Here is a 13816-nt window from a genome sequence, read left to right as displayed (position 1 = left end):
AATGACTTCATCAAGGCTTTCTCTCATTAAGAGGGTGATGACCCAGGAACTAAAAAGGACCATTCTACTGCTGTTCCAAAATTGAGTAATTTGGGTAACACAAGGAAACGGAATTCTTCCTGTTACCCAAATTCCAATGCAGACAAATTACGATAATCAATATAAATTATTTGAGTACTATCATAATCATCATTATTATTATTTTTATTATTGCTATTATCATTATTACAAGCTAAGCTACAACCCTAGTTGGAAAAGCAGGAGGTTATAAGCCAAAGGGCTCCAACAGGGGAGAAAATACAGAAAAGCACTTAAAAAACCGAAAACGCAGAGCAAAATAACGTGCGGGTAAACAGCAGAGATGCTATGAAAGGAGTGAAGATGTTGGCGTGGGTGGAGGTAGCGGTAGTAGCAATCAGTAGTGGATGTAGAACGGCACCTCGTAGTAACGGGGATATTTGAAGAGGAGATATATAAATGGCACGAGACCTCTGGTAGTGGTTTTCACTCCCCAGTTACTATATACCGACACCTAATATAGGTGAGCGAGCTGGGTTCATCCCTGGCATTCCTATGCAACTTTTTTCTCTGGTAATATATAGCAGTTATATACCTTAGAAATGATGCTAAAGGAGCATTTCACGGAGCGGCACAGGTCGAGCCCAGAAATAGCCCTTTGAGGAAAGGAAAATAATTCCTAAAATAAAATACATGTATTCTAAAAACAGTAACAATATTAGAATAAGTATTTCATATATAAACTATAAAAACTTGAACAAAACAAGAGGAAGATGAATACAAGAGAATAGCATACCCGAGTATACCCTCAAGCATGAGAACTCTACCCCAAGACAGTGGAATACCAGGGTACAGAGGCTATGACACTACCTAACACTAAGAGAACGATGGTTTGATTTTGGACTAAATTACAGAGCAGCAGTTAACCCCTTGAGTGTAGAATTGTTTGGTATTCTCAGTGTTGTCAAGCAAGAGTTGCCAAATATGGAATTAAAACCCACCCAGACAAGCCTTCAAAACCTGCATTTTCAGCCTAGAAACCAATAGATTTTTCAAATGTCATGAAAATGCATGGAACTTTCATTTTAATAATAATTTGCTTTACTTACCTTTTTGATTTCACAATTGGGCATATATACCCAGAGATTCTTTCGTATCCTTATATGCAATATGCACTTCTCTTGCTTTTTTCCACTGGCTTTAACCAATCCTTCAACAAAAAAAACTTTCCCAGCTTTTCCTGCATGAATGAGGGTAATTTGGACCCATTTCTGTGGGGGGAAAACAATTCACACATGAATTTAGATAGTATAGAGACCGTTCCATTAGCAACCTATGCTAAAAACAAACTTTTTAAATTGATCAAGGGGTACCTCACACCTTAACCCTTTTACCCCCAGGTTATTTGGAAATTTCCAACCCTTAACCCCCAGGGGGTTATTTTATTCCCAGCACATTTTGCAGTATATTTTTTTTCAAATTGCTCTAATAGCCTTAATTTTTGTCATAGAGAGGTCATGTTGGTCTCATTCTCTTGGAAAATGCCTGAATTTTCTCAAAAAAATATAAAAAATATAAAAGAAAAAAATTTTTATAGCATTTTTTTGCAAGGACGTACCAGTACGTCCATGGGGGTAAAGGGATGGCTTTTGTGAAACGTACCAGTACGTCCTTTGGGGGTAAGAGGGTTAAGAAATGCACTAAGCAATTCTCCCAAGTTGTTAAGGTCAATATACTTACCAAAGTGTAAACATAGGTATCTTTCATAAGGGTAACCAAAGTTGTTTACTTCTTTTAATATAACTTCTCGGTCAAGGGTCATTGTTTAATTGGTTTCGCTCACTAGTCAGTATTTACGTTTAACACTAACGCGAGAGAGAGAGAGAAAGAGAGAGAGAGAGAGACGCTCACTAGTCAGTATTCACGTTTAACACTAACGAGAGAGAGAGAGAATATTTCTGACATGTATAACATGCAGGTAAAAAGGTTACAACCTAATAATAGAGCCCATTTATTTTACCCTCCTAGGTTCTGAGTCCACTTCTAGTATTCCTCTATATGTTTTATAAAAAATTATCTTGGAACCATTTAAATTCTAAAATTGCATGAATTATAATAAGTCCCTAAACAGTCGTAAGAAAATTACTGCAATATAAACGAATTATTTTGAAATCCCGCCAGATTTCCCGATAGCCACAGCCATGGTTTAAAACCCACAAATCAAATTTTGATTCTGCCAGAACTAGCGGGATTCCCTTCAGTTTGGCAATGCTTTCAGGTGTACGAGGACAGAGGAGAATGTGGAAAGAATAGGCCAGACTATTCGGTGAATGTATAGGCAAAGGAAAAATGACCCATAACCAGAGAGATCCAATGTAGTACTATCTGGCCAGTCAAAGGCCCAAATAACTCTAGCGGTAGTATTTCAACATGTGGCTGGTGTCCTGGCCAACCTACTACCTTTATGGATGTATAAAATAAATAAGAAATAAACTTGAAGATGAAAAATGGGATTCCTGAATATCTTACAATAATCATGACTAAGCATTTAATGCAATATGTAATATTATTAAAATTAGTAACTTAACCCTTTTACCCCCAGGCTATTTGGAAATTTCCAACCCTTAACCCCCAGAGGGTTATTTTTTTCCCAGCACATTTTGCAGTATATTTTTTTTAAATGGCTCTAACAGCCTTAATTTTTGTCATAGAGAGGTCAGGTTGGTCTCATTCTCTTGGAAAATGCCTGAATTTTCTCAAAAAATTGTCAAAAATATGAAAAGATTTTGATAGCATTTTTTTGCAAGGATGTACTGGTACGTCCATGGGGGTAAAGGGATGGCTTTTGTGAAACGTACCAGTACGTCCTTTGGGGGTAAAAGGGTTAATATAGTGGCTACTCTTTGCAATAAGGTACAAGAGGATTTGATATTTTTAGAACTATTGACTGGATTGAAAAAGATGCAAGTAATGATGATATTACATTAGATGTCAAACCCCACATAAATTACAACCATGGAAGGGTGTTAGTTTTTAACAAAGACCTGTGTGAATTCACAGAGGAGATAAATGGCCATGTGTCAAATAAATGTATGGAAAGTACACAAAGTCCCATGAACACCAATGATAATCCTTACTTTCCAGGATGCTGGTGAACTTTTCCATATCATTATTGAAAATGAAAGGATTAAAGTTCGACCTTCAGCAGAAGCCACAAATGGTCTTCAGAACTAACTGTCCTGCACAGAGCCACAAAAAAATCAGACTCGACTGCATTGACACTGTACAAAGAAGAATTTGGTAAAACAAAAAATGTAGAACGGTTCCATTGTGCCATGAAAGAAATTAGGTGCCACTTTTGGATATCTTTTGTTTCCCCAGTCAACAGCAAAATACCATCGTCTTCTGTAGGGAGGAAATTAAAAATGATATCAGGCACATTTACCCCCAACCCACGACCAGAGTTGAAGGTGAATGGTCAGTATGTGACTGGAACAACTAAGGTTGGCAATGCCTTTGCCGATCATTTCTCCAATGTATCATACAAGTGTGAAGCAGCTCCTGGTCACGAGTACAGAAGCATTGAAGAACGGAAAATGCTAAATTTTACAACAAAAAAAGAAATCTTACAATGCTCTTTATACTGAAAGAGAATTTAATTCCACACTTGCTACTTAATTGCATTGACATTTTGTTTATTCAAGATTATGGAGATGGTAAATGCAAAACTGGTGTGGTATCTGGAGAAGAAAGGGATTTTATCACCTTCCTGGTATGGGTTTAGAAAAATACACCCAACGACTGGTGCATTGATATGACTCCAGTCCTCTAATTGTGAAACCTTTTGCTTCCAAACAGCACCTTGTAACAATTTTTTTTTTTTTACTTCCAAACAGCACCTTGTAACAATTTTTTTTTTTTACTTCCAAACAGCACCATGTAACAATTTTCTTTTTTTATCTTCAAAAAGCATGATACATCATGGAGATATGGCATACTTAGAGAGCCATTCATAATTTGGGACTGAGAGGAGAGCTAACATTGTTCATTCAAGCATTTGTATTACAGATTTTTCTAAGAGTAGGTGAAACACTGTCAGAGAGGAAATGTTAAGGTGGATGGGTACTCTAGGACAGTGTGCAAGTGCAAACCTACATGCATTAGTCATTAATGGAATATCCTCTGTCATTCCCAAAGATATTCTCTCCATATCATTTGCTGGAGCTAGAATGGCATTGGTTGAGAGAAAACTACAACTCTCAATTGACAAAATTATTCAGTGGGCTGATATGAATGGATTTAAGTTTTCGACAAGCAAAACTACTGTCGTCCATTTGTCGTATTCGAGGAGTACATCCAGACCTAGATATGTACATCAAAGGTCAATGGATCCCATGTGTAAGTGAAGCTAGATTTTTAGGATTAACATTTGATTGTAGGCCGACATGAATTCCTCACTTGAAAGCCTTAAAAGTAAAATGTCGAGGCTCTGAATCTTTGAAAAGTTTTGTTCCATACATCCATAACTTTTAAAGTTATACACGGCTTCAATTTTTAAAAAAAATTAGCCATGGGTGTGAAATATACTCCTCAGCAACCCATACTGGTATCAAATTGGCAACAAGAGCCTTTAGAACCTCACCTATCCCAAGAATCCTTGTTGACGCTGAGTTTTCTATCGTTTGGCATTGGTTTATGTTACACAGACTTCCTAATTCTTTAGCATATCAGACTGCAAACCTTGTAAGGTGTAGATATTTTGAGTTACACCCAAAATCTCCTCAACCTTATGATTTTTTGGTAAAACAATTGGTACACATTCTTCATATAGCTAGAATTAAGGTGCTTCCATTTAAGATATCATCAACTCGCCCATGAATATTACCAGAGATATCTATCTGTAAATATTTTATTGGTATTATAAAGAATATGACTTACTTAAAAGCCAAATCTCTTTTTATGGAACATCTTGCAGAACATAGGGAATCAACATTCATGTATACTGATGACTAAATCTGATGCAGGTATTGGATTTGAGTATATAGTAATGCTATCAATTGTAGAGGTGTACTTCCTCTAACATCTATATTTACTGCCAAATTATATGGCATACTAACGGCTATTGAAAAAAAGAAAAGAAAAAAAAAAAAAAAGTTTTAAAATTAGAGAGCAATTTAAAGCCCTGTCCACATGATCGAGCCTACCAGACGGGCAAACAGTGTTACCAGGCCACAATAGTTAGTGAAAATGAGGGTTGATGACATCAGAAGTGGGAAAAGTAAAGGCAGGGATCTGGAAACACTGTATGGTGCCAGATCCCTGTCTGTGGTTTTAATGCTTCTGACATAGTTAACCCACATTCTCACTAACTATTGTGGTCTGGTATCACTGTTTGCCCGTCGGGCATGCACGATCGTGTGAACAGGACTTTAGCATTTTCAGTGATGCACGAAGTGTACTAAAAGCTTTTAGAAGTTTTTAATTCCAGTAACCCTTCCGTTTTAAAGATTTTAGAGAGGCTTTTTATTATTGGACCAAGAGGTATAACAATTCGATTTTGTTAGATTCCAGCACACGTAAATGTGTCTGGGAATGAGAAGGCAGATTTACTAAAAAAGAATGCTGCAGCCGAGCTCCTACCAGGAGGGTATCCCATCCACTGTAATTTTACCGAGAATTAAGAATTTGTTTAATAATAATAGACAACAGCATTGGGATAGTTTAAAAGGAAACAAGATGACAGAAATAACGGATGTTATATTTCCTTGGGGGTATAACATGATGCCCCAAAAGTGGGAGACTTATCTTTGATTCTCTGTTTTCACTGATCAGGAATTGGAAATTGGATCAATAATGTCCTAGGGTTTCTCTTGTCACACAAGACAGGCCAATGCGTAGCTCAGGAAAATCCGTTTAAGTGTATTCATGAATTAGACCGAAAACAGAACAGGAGTGATACCCTGTAGATGAAAAGATGGCAGCTTGAAAGTTTGAGGAAGAAGCACTAAATACTTTAGCTCTGATGGGAGAATGTAAGATTGGCACTAAGCAGCTTGTAGTCCTATTGCTGGTGAGAAGTCTTGCTGATAAATAGTCTCTTAATGATCATAAGAGCATTCAGAGGTCTTGTGAAGTCACCTGCTTCATCTCAATGCAAGAACTGGTGAGAAGATCTCATGTCCATGACTGGTCTCAGGATGTGGAAAACTAGTTGCATAGACCGGTCTCAGTGTCTAAATGTAGAAAATTCTTAATCCCAAGGTGTAGAAGGTTGAGAAGCAGCAGGTAGTAAGTGGTGTAATTGGAATGCTACGAGACTTGACGAGTAGGCGAGAGGGATTGTATCATGTGGTATCTGAAGTGTGATGTCCGACAGCGCGGTATCAGATTGCAAGGTGTTCGATCATGAGATGTCCTTTCACATAGCATCCAATCGAGTCGACCCAAGCACGTGAAGAGCAATAACATGACTGATCTCACTGTGACCGATCACTCGGTGGTGGTTCTCCTAGAGACCTGGCGTGTGAAACCTGAGCGCATGGATATTATTGACACTGAACGCCTGAAGCTAATGCATATGAATAATGGTCTTCTGGCAAGCATTCTCAATGCAATTGGTATGCTAGGGAAGGAAGACAACAATGTCTGTGAAGAGATGGTCTACCAAAGTCATCTAGCTCGTGCTGATCGTAGATCATAAACTGCCCAACGATCCTGCTGCTCAGCTGATGTTTACCTAGGAGAGATCTGTAACTTTCTGAAGAAAGAAAAGAATGAGAGCAGAGCCCTTCATCCTAAATGAGGTGAGCGTGCTTAATCTTGTACAAGATTGAGCAGTAGAAGGTGGATGAACAACTGAGGTACGTACTAAAGACAACTCTGTGCTGGGTACTTTACTGGTATGTGCTGCTGCTCCTGGTATGTACACCCTTGCAAAGGTAGGTAGAGATTGACTTGAGACTCACAACTACAGCTGATAGATCCTTCTTTGATGAAGTTTTCTTTGAAAGAGAAGTTACAGTGTTTGCAGGTTTGGTCAAGGTCACTGCTTTCAGCACAATACTGAGAAGTTGTTTGTGTTGACTTTTCCTTCTATAGGATTTTTTGCCAAGCAACCCCCCAAGGTACGAGCCAAACAGAGCTCTAGAATCAGGGCATTCTCTCAATGTTTCTTCCTGCTATGGGACTACTCTCAGCACTTACTTCTCCCGATAAGAGACCAAGCACAGGTAAAAGGTGCAAGTACGCGCATACCGAGTACCCAGATACCTCCGTAATGTTGTGTGTCACTGTTTCTTTCCACTATGGGACAACTCTTGGCACTCACTCTAGAGGGAGGTTCATGATACCATAGTGTCTTTCCCATGGAGAGAGAAATGGTAGAAGTCATGCTAAGGCAACTCCTATCAATCGGTCTTCCTGGACTTCTTCAGTGATGTCTTATACGCACTTTCTCTTCTACAAGTAGCAAAAAAGACTATTCAACAAAGTTAAGGCTGAAGAGGAGGAGGAAATTTAAGTTCACCTTCTACAGGGTCGTACAGGCTGACAATGACACTCCCACAGGGAAAGACCACAGTACGCTTTGAGACATCACAACCAGGTAATACGTTCTTGGTACCTTTTCATGAATGGGATGCATCCTTACCCTTTGCAATCAGCAGTAGAAAAACCTCCTCCCTCTCATGGAGAACATCAATTTCTAAGGAATGGAAACATCCTCAGGAATAAAGAGCAAACAGAAATTACGTCTAACAAGAAGAAGAATGTGGTTATTGGCAGGTATTCACAGAAAACTGTCACATAGCTACAGTTCTCGGGAAATAACTCCAAATCCTTTCTTCTACTTAACACATCCCTTGTACCAGATAATCTTCCAACACATTCATCTAAATTAAAAAGCAAAAGATTAAAACAGCCATATGAGGACCCTGAAGTATGTCGGTATTATCTGTCATCTGAAAAAGTGGATGCTCAGTAGCCTGTAGAGTAAGTGGGGATTATATACCACCTTGCTGTAACTAATACCACTTTGTTATGAATTTTAATCACCAGTGTCTTTGTTGAAAACATGCTCCTATTAAAGAGCATAAGTTAGGATTCATGTAGGAATAACTAAAAAGTCATACCCTCACTTCCTAAGAGAAATCCCCAGAAAAAGAGCAAGAAGCCTGTCCTGGTACTTCTGCTGAGGGACCTGGCTGATGGGTCCCCTTTTCTGTCTGATTTCCTCTAAAAAAATTGGCTTATTGAGAAAGTCTTACAAGATTTTCAGTGATCAATCTATTCTGAAGAAGTGTTTTAATTCTTTCATTCTACCTTGTTTTGAGTATTGTTCTCCTGTCTGGTGTTTAGCTGCTGATTCTCATCTTAATTTGTTGGACAGAAACTTACGGTCTATCAAATTTCTTATTCCTGATCTAGATATTAATCTTTGGCACCATCATTCAATTAGTTCATTATGAATGTTGCATAAGATTTTTCATAACTAACCATCCTTTAGATTCAGATCTCCCTGGACAATTCTATCCTGTTCGTAATACTAGGCAGGCAGTTAATTCTAATAGCCAGGCCTTCTCCATCACGAGGCTCAATACTACACAGTACTCTAGAAGTTTTATTCCAGCTGTGACCAAGTTGTGGAATGATCTTCCTAATCGGGTGGTTGAATCAGTAGAACTTCAAAAGTTCAAAGTTGAAGCAAATGCTTTTTTGTTGACCAGGCAGACATAGTCTTTTTATAGTTTATTTATGACATATTTGTTTTTGATGTTGTTGATAGTTTATTATTTGACGTAGTTTCTTATTTTAGAATGATAATTATTTAATTTGTTCTCTTCATTTATTTATTTCCTTATTTCCTTTCCTCACTGAGCTATTTTTCCCTGTTGGAGCCCCTGGGCTTGTAGCATCTTGCTTTTCCAACTAGGGTTGTAGCTTGGATAGTAATAATAATGATAATAATAATCGGGTAGTTGAATCAGTAGAACTTCAAAAGTTCATAGTTGGAGCAAATGTTTTCATGTTGACCAGGCTCACACAAGTATTTTTATAGTTTATATATGACATATCTGTTTTTGACGTTGTTAATAGTTCATATAGGACATTATGTTTTGACGTTGTTACTGTTTTTTAGAATGATTTATTGTTAATTTATTCTCATCATTTATTTCCTTATTTCCTTTCCTCACTGGGCTATTTTTCCCTATTGGAGCCCTTGGGCTTGTAGCATCTTGCTTTTCCAACAAGGGTTGTAGGTTGACTAGTAATAATAATAATAATATGTGCCATGAACAAGCCATGTACCATGCACACATGTTGAACCACTTAAAATGAATTCAGGTAGTCCCTTATAAACACCCTATGACCAGACCAGCCCATAAAGCTCTGGATGTCCTAAAATTTCATATTAGCAAAAAGTGTCGATAAGTAAGCAACTTTTCCATCACCGAGGGCTTTAGAGATGAAAAGATGATCAGTTTTTTTATAAGGAAGGTCTTGAGAATATAATTAGCGAAGCAATAGCCTTTCCCTGCCAAGACTAAGAGGAGATTCTTTTGACAAGGGTATGAAGAAATCCACTATTAATTGCAGAGGTCTGCCCAAAAAGGATCCATTAAACGACACTGATGGCCCACTTCTTTTTCTCACCCGAATGAGCCAATTTGTAAGTCACAGAATAAATTATAGAAGTTCAGTACTGTAGTGATTTGGTAGTTAAATTTAGCATTATACATAAGGCGGCTAAATATTGAAATGACATATCTGAAAAGGAATTTGTATCTTTCCTAACTATACAAACCTTCAGCTCTTTACTATGGATAAATATTTCAGTGAAAGCTACAACTAGCCATAAAACTTTTATTGAGGTATAACCACCTGCCGATAGTTGTGGGGCAGTAGACAGCCCCCCCCCCCACACACACACACACAACCTGTGATATGAAGTTTTCTTTTTAATTGCAGGCAGAAATTTCTGGGGGATATGTGATGGCGGGTCAAGTATGAGTAAAGAGCTAAATTTTTTGCAGTTGGAAAAAATACAAATTACTTTCAAATTTGTCATTTGTTCTAACACCTAATATGAACCCCTGTGCTCTTTATTATGGAGACTCACCATTAGGAGGGTAGAAATCCTAACCAAAATCAACCGTAATGTGATGCAATCAAATCCCCTTTTCTTTGATTGTCTGGTCGTAGAGAAATGAGACTAAGAGCGACCCATAAACACTCGGAAGTTTGTATCTGTGCATGAATAAATACCTTTTGGGGTATTAAAAACATATCAAGAAAATAGGATTGGCTCATGGACTTCATAGTGGATAACATAGCTATTTCTATCTAGCAAATTAAAAAAAAAAGATTGCAATATCATGAAAATTCTGTATCATTTATTTTGTATATTTTGTACATAGCAAATCTCAATATGCAATCTGTGAATTTAATTGGCTCTTGCTGCAACTCTGTCTCTCTCCTCTACTCAAGTTTATAAGCCAAACATTCACTCTCACCCACTCTCTCTTGAATATACTTATTTTGCCTTAATTTCCCATTTGCTATGCTGCTGCTTTCTGTGTTACACATGCCTTCTGTAACAAGGGGCATTAGAATTGAATTATGATAGGTGATCATTGATGGACATGCCACTATATCTATGCTAATAGAATTTCTGAAACATTAAATGGGGGAGGATTGTTCATGAAAACTCTGAAGATGCCGGTTGTGATTTCCAACATTCAGGAAAGAGTAAAATGATGCTTTAATTACAAAAGCACTGATCTCAATGAGCGGCACTGATCTCAATGAGACTGCTCAGTGCTCACATAGAGTTGAGCTCAAAGGATGACATGGTCTCATTGGAATAAACGTCATTTACATAAATAAAATAAAAATTCACATCTGCACCTGCTAAAGAACTGATACAGTTGCTGAAGAATATAGTTTGCATCTAAAATGATATATTTAGAAATAATTTGTATTTTTCCTAACCATACAAAACTGAAACCCTTTACTATGGGGATGCACTTTGGAGACAGCTGAAACTAGCTGTAAAACTTTTAGCAAGGTGTTACTCCCCTCCGCTGGTTGGGGGGGAGGGGGTAGACCTACTACTACGCTCACACAAGCAGTAGCCAACACAAGCCACTTTGCAATTGCAGGCAGGATTTCCAGGGAATAGGTGACAACAGGCCAGTAAATGTAAAGAACTTCAGGTTTGTATGGTTAGGAAAATGGAAAATATTCCCAAATTTGTCATCTGTTCCAGTACTAAATACAAACCTTTCAGCTCTTTACTAAGGAGACGCTTACTATGAGATTCAGGGCCTCTGTAACACGGTTTTTTGGACTTTGCTCCTTATCAAGGCATCGGATGTAGCTGAAAGTTGACATATTATTTATTATTATTATTATTACTATCCAAGCTACAACCCTAGTTGGAAAAGCAAGATGCTATAAGCCCAGGGGCTCCAACAGGGAAAAATAGCCCAGTGAGGAAAGGAAATAAGGAAATAAATAAATGAAGAGAATAATTTAACAATAAATCATTCTAAAAAACAGTAACGTCAAAACAGACATGTCATATATAAACTATCAACAGCATCAAAAACAAATATGTCATAAATAAACTATAAAAAGACTCATGTCCGCCTGGTCAACAAAAAAGCATTTGCTCCAACTTTGAACTTTTGAAGTTCTACTGATTCAACCACCCGATTAGGAAGATCATTCCACAACTTGGTAACAGCTGGAATAAAACTTCTAGAGTACTGCGTAGTATTGAGTCTCGTGATGGAGAAGGCCTGGCTATTAGAATTAACTGCCTGCCTAGTATTACGAACAGGATAGAATTGTCCAGGGAGATCTGAATGTAAAGGATGGTCAGAGTTATGAAAAATCTTATGCAACATACATAATGAACTAATTGAACGACGGTGCCAGAGATTAATATCTAGATCAGGAATAAGAAATTTAATAGACCGTAAGTTTCTGTCCAACAAATTAAGATGAGAATCAGCAGCTGAAGACCAAACAGGAGAACAATACTCAAAACAAGGTAGAATGAAAGAATTAAAACACTTCTTCAGAATAGATTGATCACCGAAAATCTTGAAAGACTTTCTCAATAAGCCTATTTTTTGTGCAATTGAAGAAGACAGAGACCTTATATGTTTCTCAAAAGTAAATTTACTGTCGAGAATCACACCTAAAATTTTGAAAGAGTCATACATATTTAAAGAAACATTATCAATACTGAGATCCGGATGTTGAGGAGCCACCGTCCTTGACCTACTTACAATCATACTTTGAGTTTTGTTAGGATTCAACTTCATACCCCATAATTTGCACCATGCACTAATTCTAGCTAAATCTCTATTAAGGGATTCACCAACCCTAGATCTACATTCAGGGGATGGAATTGATGCAAAGAGAGTAGCATCATCTGCATATGCAACAAGCTTGTTTCCTAGGCCCAAAATATGTATATTTTACAACCACATACAAATTTTGTCAGCATTTTCAATAACCTAAACCCGATAGTTTTAATTTTTATAGAGTAAAAATGATCTAGCCGATGCCATGGCCAGTGATAACAAGCCAAGAGTCAAAAACATTCATTACGTAAGCAATGTAAACACCTTTTGACAAAATTTTGCCCCGCCCATCCACCGGACACCCATTCACCTTCTTCCATCGGCTCTGGAACCCATAACAGTCAAGAATGGCTAGCAGGAATTGGAATTGCCCCTGTGGTTGCAAAACTGCATTTATCTTACAACTTGCAACTTTATACAGTCAAGAGAAATCCCATGGCCATATTTACAATAGCCTGAATAGGTAATTATTCAGTTTCTAGTTTAAATCCAATGTTTATGGTCTGATTTGTATTTAGCGTAATATGATTATAATACTTGTAATGTCACTCATGCTTTTGAACATTTCCATTAACTATTCACTATGCCACCGAGAGAGAGAGAGAGAGAGAGAGAGAGAGAGAGAGAGAGAGAGAGAGAGAGAGAGAGAGAGAGAGAGAGAGAGAGAGATTGTATGTAAACAGTCTTGATATAACTATTTTTGTTAAAATGAGAATTTTGTGCTAAACTCTCCATCAGACCAACGGATCATCCGATATAATTTTTTTTTCTTCTTCTTAGGCCGTACGACCGTGTTGGCTATGTTTTGGGCATGACTGCATTTTGTAAATAAATCATGAATAGTTTTAGGAGTTTTATTTGTACATCTTACAGGAATTTATAGGAGTAAAGTGAACATAATTCATTTATCCTTTAAAATAATTACTACATGTAGCAAAACAAATAGTAGTAAAGATGATAATGCAATGAAGGAATGATACCAAACTTTATCTTTACTTCAACATCGGCAATAACATACCCAGTTGCCATAAATTTGTCAGCTTAATGAAATAGCCTATCATCTAATATAAAACTTAAATTCTGAGGAGGCCATGGCTTATTGCACAGTGAAAAAAAAAATGACACAGACTTTATGAATGGCGGAACGATACATAAATGTGGGTGGGGTGTCTGTGCTAGCGTAGTAATACTACTGTAGCAGTAATGCCGCAACAGTAGTATACATGAATTAAACGTTTAGGCCAACTGCTGGGATTGTTGAGGATCATTTAGCACTTCTTACAACTACTCGAGAAATAAGTTTTTATAGCCAGAATTTTGATTTTCTGATCCAACAATGCCCATGATAGCCTTCAGTGTTATCCAGAATTATAACGAGGCTAAAGTGGGTGGAGCCTCATGAAGTCATCATTCTGATGATAATT

At 37.4% G+C, this 13816-nt stretch overlaps 1 long non-coding RNA gene across 2 annotated transcripts in view; it reads right to left on the bottom strand.

Moving 5' to 3' along the window:
* Positions 1-13816, bottom strand: part of LOC137616706 (uncharacterized) — a 59665-nt gene that overhangs the window by 22511 nt on the left and 23338 nt on the right. For both annotated transcript variants that reach the window (XR_011039491.1, XR_011039492.1), the window contains exon 3: positions 1128-1289. This is a non-coding gene — a long non-coding RNA (uncharacterized lncRNA). The remainder of the gene's footprint in view (positions 1-1127; positions 1290-13816) is intronic.

This window comes from Palaemon carinicauda, chromosome 22, assembly GCF_036898095.1.
Source record: "Palaemon carinicauda isolate YSFRI2023 chromosome 22, ASM3689809v2, whole genome shotgun sequence".
NCBI classification, from domain to species: domain Eukaryota; kingdom Metazoa; phylum Arthropoda; class Malacostraca; order Decapoda; family Palaemonidae; genus Palaemon; species Palaemon carinicauda.
Note: the sequence above shows the minus strand (reverse complement) of the source record. Positions and strands in the feature narration are given on the sequence as shown.